Source organism: Pteropus vampyrus, unplaced genomic scaffold (genome assembly GCF_000151845.1).
Source record: "Pteropus vampyrus isolate Shadow unplaced genomic scaffold, Pvam_2.0 Scaffold177, whole genome shotgun sequence".
NCBI lineage: Eukaryota > Metazoa > Chordata > Mammalia > Chiroptera > Pteropodidae > Pteropus > Pteropus vampyrus.
The window spans coordinates 2174527-2181599 of NW_011888958.1; positions in this window are offsets into that span (position 1 = coordinate 2174527).

Consider the following 7073-nt stretch of genomic DNA (forward strand, 5'->3'; position numbering starts at 1 on the left):
CCGCCTGCTTCCTCACTGTCATCACCTCCCACTGACTGCATTTCTGGTTCCCTCGTGTCCTGGCAACTGGGATGTGTTTTGGTTCCCCGGGATGTGAGAATTGTTGAAGAATCTCCAGAGATTCTTCATGTCTTGTCATCCTTCATCCCAATTTACACCCTCCTCCCCCAATCTCAGGGCTAGCGAAGTACTGTGTCCTTTGGCTTATTCTTTCTCCTTCTCTATCCTCAATCCTCACCTACCCTCTGAAGAAGATGAAACCACAGACCAAGAGCTTGTGAGGTAGGAAGGAATGGAAGGGAACAATCTTTTCTCTCAGATTGCCTCTTGTTCCCAGGGAGAGGGCTGAGGTCGTGAACCTTGACCCCAGAGGGAGGAGGAGGAAATTAGCACAATGAGTCTTTGCCTCTATCACTCATCCTGAAGGAGTTGACTTTTTTTTTTTTTTAAATCTGGAGGAGGGATGACTCAGTGCAGGCCCTTGATGAGGAAATCTGTCTCAGAGCCTGAGGACCACCATTCGCCTGATATTTTAATTTAATTTTCAAACCAGAGCGGTTTCACCGAATCAGAGGAAATGAGCTCTCTGTTTCCCTAGTGTTGACAGCTCTGAACAGAATTTCCCCAAAGGAATGACCCTGTCTATGGGAGTCCAACAGTGATTGGCAGTGGGATTCCAAATTCAGAGTGCAGGGATGGCTCCGTACGCCCTGGTGGAGGGCTTTATTTAGTCATACTCCACCACTATGCTTTTACCTACTAATTACTATAACCACTAGTGATCATTATATGATAATTAGCACATGCTTTTTTTGTAACTCCCAGAGCACCACCCCAAAATAAATGATGGTGTACGGTGGCAAGGCCACTGCTAAAGACAACTCCTGACTCATTCATTCACTAAATATTTAGTGAACTACTGTGGGCCAGGCCCTGGGCTCAGTAGCTGTGAGCAGGATGGATATGATTCTTGGTGTCACCAGGCCGACTTGCTGTAAGAGGGATAGGCACTAAACAAGTTCACACATGGGACGTGTGTATCCAATGTAGAAGCACAGTGTCTATAATCGGAACACCAAACCCAATGGTGGCTGGGAGAGGGGATATCGGGAGGCCCCCGCATAGCAGTAACTTCAAAGGTGAGATCTGTAGGATGAGTAAATTGGAGCTAGTAAATAGAATCCGACTTAGGGTAAACCTATACTATTTGTATCATCTCCCGAGAACATAATGTTCAATCCAAGCCTCTTAATGTTAACCCTCCAGAGTAACTTCAAAGTACCTCTGACTCTGCTTCTGTATAGTGTGATGCTATCTTGGAAAAACATGAACCTCTACACAAGTGGAAGATGTAATTATTGTATCCTACCAGAAAATATTTTACGGAGGAAGATAGCACCAGGGAAATAGGTGTGAAAATCCAGTTCTTCAGTTTCCACATCCAGACCCAATTCCCTGTGCCCCTGGGATGGTCTGAGTCCATACGGAAAATATGTTTGTCTCCACTTGAACAACATCCTTCTTATCAGCTGCTGCACTGAGAAGACACTGATGTTCTCTTGCAGGAAACGAACAGGAAAAGAAAGAAAGCCTACTGCTAAATACACTTCCTGAGGGCAAAATGAAAGGCTGCTGCTCTGGCTGCCAGAAGGAAAGGGCTGAGTAAATAAATACACCATCCCTATTGTGTAGGCAGACTTCCTGGGGGCACGTCCTCATCTCCTCACCCCTTAAAATCAGCCATCCTGCACAGGAGCAGGCAGACGTCTCCTCTGGCTACTGAGAGGTATTGAGACTTACTTGGCGGTTCTTTCTCAAACACTGAGGAAACAGGAGAGGAGACTAGTCACAGGAAGAGGAACTTGATATTGCTACACATCTCTCTTTCAGCCTCACAGAACCTTCCCAGCAACTTCTGCTTTGACATTTTCTGTGTGCAAATCTGGTAATGTTTGGGAATGTGTCAGGAGGAGAAGGGGTCAGGGCTGGTAGATCTTAGAAAAGCAGTGGGCTTGTTTAAACCACAGCTGCACAGGTGACTTGATTTGGAGGCAGAGGTGTAAACTCATTATCTGAGAGTATTTAGTGAACTCTAATGGTGTGGCACCACTAGAGTTCAGAAACTGCTCGAGAAGGTGACTCTGGATCAGGAAACAGTTCTAGTCTAAAGGATCCGAAGGCATTTCTTTGTGAGGATAGTTTTATCTTCTGCATGGAACACAAAAGGAAAGAACATGTACAAATATCGAGTTGGGGAGGAAGAAGAGAAAGATAATCTGAATAGAGACCCCTGGTCAAAATATGAGATGAGATGAGCTATGCTTGAACTTTTGTCTTTAGACAGTGTTTTTGTTTAAAGATCATTTATACTTCAGGAGTTTTTCTTCCATCTTTCTCACATAGTAATCATGAGTGAGCTCTGAGAAATGACTCAAAGCCAAAATAATGGGATTTCCTTGATTATAGTTCCTCATTTTCTCTGGCCACAGGCCAGCCCTCAATATCCTCCTCCCTTATAAGGAAGCCAGCTTCGACCCACCCCTAATGGCTCTCTCCAACCTCTTAGTGATCTTTCATGTTGAAAACAGAATTCTCTTCTAACTTTCTAAGTGCAAAACTGCTCTTTTCTCAGTCTCTTAGTTCTCACTGCTCCCAATCCAGGGGTGGAAACCTCATCTTGGGTGCCCTTACTCCACAGAGTCTGCATGGGATCCCCTTTTCTCTTGTCTTCAGCTGAAGAATGACTCAGGTTGCATGCATAGTGATCAGCTTTTGAAAGAGACAAAGGTGATATAGCCAAGTCCCTGCTCATTCTGGGCACACTCCCCTGTCTCTGGAACTTTCATGAAGCCAGGCTCAGATTTCTGTATATAGGAGGTACTGCCATAATTAGCTCACCTTGTTGGGTTTGAGCATACTTTTCTTAGTATAAGGCAGGCAGGAAATTAGGCTTTTGTCAGTCATATTTTATGAACCTCAAATCTGAAATTGCTGTCTGCCAAGGATAGGATACACGTGGGTAAATGAAACAATATTTGACAATAAGACTATTCTGGAAAATTTACCATAGTCATATCATGTCCTTCCAGAGGCTACCATATATCATATGCTCATATAACATTAATAATAACTAATGGCTACTGTGTCAGGTCCTTTCTTGAATTTTGTAGATTATCTCATTTATTCCTCATAAAAGATTTCCTTTTAGTAGCTATAAGGGAGAGAAAAATCAGTCATTATATACTTAATAATGACATTAATAGTAATAATAATAGTTATTATATATGCCAGTTTTATAATATATGCCAGGCCCTGAATCGAACATTTTCTTTCATTTAATATTTAAATGAAATCTATAAGTGGGTATCATCATCATCATCATCATCATCATCATCATCATCATTGTAGGTAGTCTGATTCTAAAGTGGCTCCAATGATCTCCTTCCTGCGGAGGTAGTTGAGGTAAAAGGGGTCAAATATGTGGTGACAGAAAGAAATCTTAACTATGGGAGGTAAACACACACTGTAAATATATATATGCCTTACCGTTAAAATGTACAGCTGAAACTTACTGGATTTTGTTAACTAATGTCACCATAAAAAAAAAAACAACTCCCTCCTGATATTTACATTCTTGTATAATCCCCTCTCTTTTAGTGTGGGCTGAACTTAATGATTTGTTTCTAACTAGTAAAATGTGGTAAAAGTGATGGGATGTCACTTCCTGATTAGAGTACAAAAGACTATGACTTCTGTCTTGTTAGCAGTCTCTCTGTTGCTGGCCCTCTCTCAGCCTCTTGCTTGCTTGCTCTGATGAAGTAAGCCGCCACGTTTTGAGATGCTCTGTGGAGATGTCCAGAAGGCAAGGCACTGAGGGAGGCTGCAGGCCAATAGCATGAGGATCTAAGGCTTTAGCCAAAGGCCTGTGAGCTATTGAGTCTTGCCAATGATATATTGAGCTAGGAACCAGATTCATGCCAACTTAAACTTGATTGCAGCCTTGTGAGAGACCTAGAGACAGAAGACCAAGTTAAGCTGTACCAGGATTTCTGCCCCAAAGATACAGAGATGACGAATTTGTTGTTTTAAGCTAAACACAGTTGTTTTAAGCTAAGTTTTGGGATAATTTGTTACACAGCAAAAGATAACTAATACACATCCCACTTTATAGTTGAAGGAATTAAAGCTCAAGGAGATGAATTAACCTTTCCCAAAGTCACGCAGCTTGTAAATGGCAGAGCCAGGATTTGAACACAGTTCAAGAATCTGAGTTCAAGTCTACTTTCTTATGAGATTTCAAGTGATTGGGAAACTGGTGTTCTAGAAAGCATTCTAGTTTCTGAAATCTTGGAGTACAGCCATGTTTCCAGGAAACTCTGTGTGTATATATAAAACAGAGATGGACAAAAGTTTAAATGATGCTAAGTGCTTTAAGTGGCCCATTCCCTGCTGCAGAAGAATGGCTGGTCCACCCATAGATCTGGAGATAGTAACCAGGGTCTCCTGTCAGTAGCACAATGGTAAAGGTGAGAGCTGCAGCCCATCCATTTTAGAAGCACTCAAGCCATCTTACCTATAATATGCAAGGTACCCAGGGTAGTGGGGTATACATATTTTTCTTGAGAATGAAAATGCATTCATTGAGTAATGAAAAGATATGGTGTGCTATTTAAAAACCACATGAGCCTTGGAATTGGAAAGTGAATGGTTCTTCTGCTCAGGAGAACACTCTCTTCCTTTTTTTTTTTTTCTTCCGTCCATCCATGGAACAGAGCCTTGAACTTTGAAACCACAGTGCTTTGTTCCAGCATGGAAAGCAGCTTGGAACTTCCCTATGCTGGAAGCTCTTTAGTTTGGAATGGTAAAAACATCTTCTTCCAGATAGTTTTCCTTTGTTTATCCAGAGCTTCATGCCAGTGGTCACCTTTATGAAATCAAGTGAAGATATATTTGTTGGCTGGTTGCATGAATATATTCTTCCTTGTCAGCTTTGCCCTGGTGCCAGAGTAGCAGGCTTTGAGCTCAGGGAGGATTTCCAGGTGGCCATAGAGCAATGGTCCCATAGGATAGAGTTCTGGCATGGTTCTTCTTTCAACCAGTGGCAGAGGCTGCACTTTGCTGGTGTAATTGTGCAACCTGGTATAAAGTCCATAGCCAGGGAGGTGGGAGTAAGACTCTAAGCTGGTTCAGCATTTTAATCATGGCCTCTTGACTCTCTTTCTAGCTTTCTTCACCCTCGTCTCTGCTAACCTGCTTCTCTCTCTCTGTCTCCTCTCTCTCTCTCTCTCTCCCTCTCTCTCTCTCATACCTCTCACCTTCCCCCCAATCTCTACCCACCTCCCTCCTCTCCAATCCCTTCATCGCTTTCAGCTTCTACCTTTGGGGATCCCTAACTCAGGGTACTACCTCTTATCAAATATCTTGGCTTGCTTCCAACTGTTAGCAGCAGGCAGCTCTGGCCCTAGTCTGCTATCTGAGTGATTTTCTTTTCCACCAGTTGTTTGTTTCTCTAATCCATTTGGAATTGTGTGTAGAATGCAGGGGAGTGGGGGGACATCTAAAAACAAAAATGGAGCTTTTCCTTAGTGAGATTGCCCCCCCCAGACTAAAATAGAAATGAAAGGAGACTTGGATCCTGCTCCCTTGAAAAGTGATATGATGAAAAGAGGGCAGGAGTAGCAAAAAGAACAAAAAGTAGCATCAGCATACATACATTAAAGCCTGAGGCAAACCATATTACTCCTTAGATAGTGGGACATCACTCTGAGTCCTTCATCTTCTACTTAATCAGGATTTATAAAGACAATTTATGCCTTTAATATACCTGCCATCCTGGTCTTGCTCAAGTAGCTCTGAACAGATACCATCAGTACCACCTCCACAGCCAGCCACACAACACAAAGCTGCAGACTCCCCGACTCCAGTGTTCTTGCTTTCTAAGAGGGGGCCTTGAGAAAGGTGGGGAAGCACATAACACAGGAAAGAAAAGAGAAATTGGATGGAGTAATCACATAAGGTTACCCCGTGCATGCAGAATCAAGACATAGGGTATAAGTAATCATCTTTCCAGTACTGCATAGGCTTTAACACCACAATAGCTTTCTGTTGGATCAAAGAATTTTCCTTGACACTTTCCTTCTTTAAGGTTTTCTCTCTTTTTTTTTTTACTGGGTTGTATATGTTCATTTTACATTTCTTTTCTCGACTGATTTTCATAAGGAATGGGAGAGTAGAGTATATGCATGTGTAAGCAAAAATATTTATAAATACCCTTTTTTTGTGTGTATGTGTGAAATAGAATGAATAGCTGACCTTTGTGGCAATTTTCCTAGTTTTGTGACAGTAATTTTGTTGTGTTTCTGAACTTAGATGGTAAGTCCTCTTAGTGAGGCTGGCCTAATTCTATGTTCTCTATGGTACCTAGTCACTATGGCTATTCAAGAACCATTATTACCCAAAGTACCATAATAATGACCATGCCTTCCTGTGACGTTATTATTTCCTATCTGCCAGGACATTAATTGCCTTCTAACTTGCTCTAAAATTGGTAGCTAGGGCACACGGCCACGACTAGAGAGAGGAAAGCTGCTGATTATATATTAAAAGGCTGTGTAAAAGACATACTGATACCTCTCTCTCATTGGAGCATCTTCACATTTGCAGGTTACTTCATTTGTTACGGAATGTTAGTTAAGGCTTGCCTTATATCTTAGATTCCATCATGGTCAATGTCTGATCTTTCCTTCAACTGAATGATTCAGACATCTCTGAAGTTATTTTGGCTTTTCCACTTTCCTTTTACAGGCTTTTTATGAGTCATTGAATTGAAGGGGAGGTTATTTCTAAATTGGAAGGTGAGGATGAGAGAAGGGGAGAAAAGTTCCGGAAAATAACTAGGAAAAGACACCGTATTGTTACGTACAGTTACTGAAGAAATAATTTCCACTTAGTTTTGTGATAGAGGTATGTAGTTTATTAAAATGAATAAAAATATTAGCTAGAAAATAGACTACTTTTTTCCTGGATAACATACCGTGCAGTTTTATAGACTCCTTGTAGCTTACTCTGCAAAG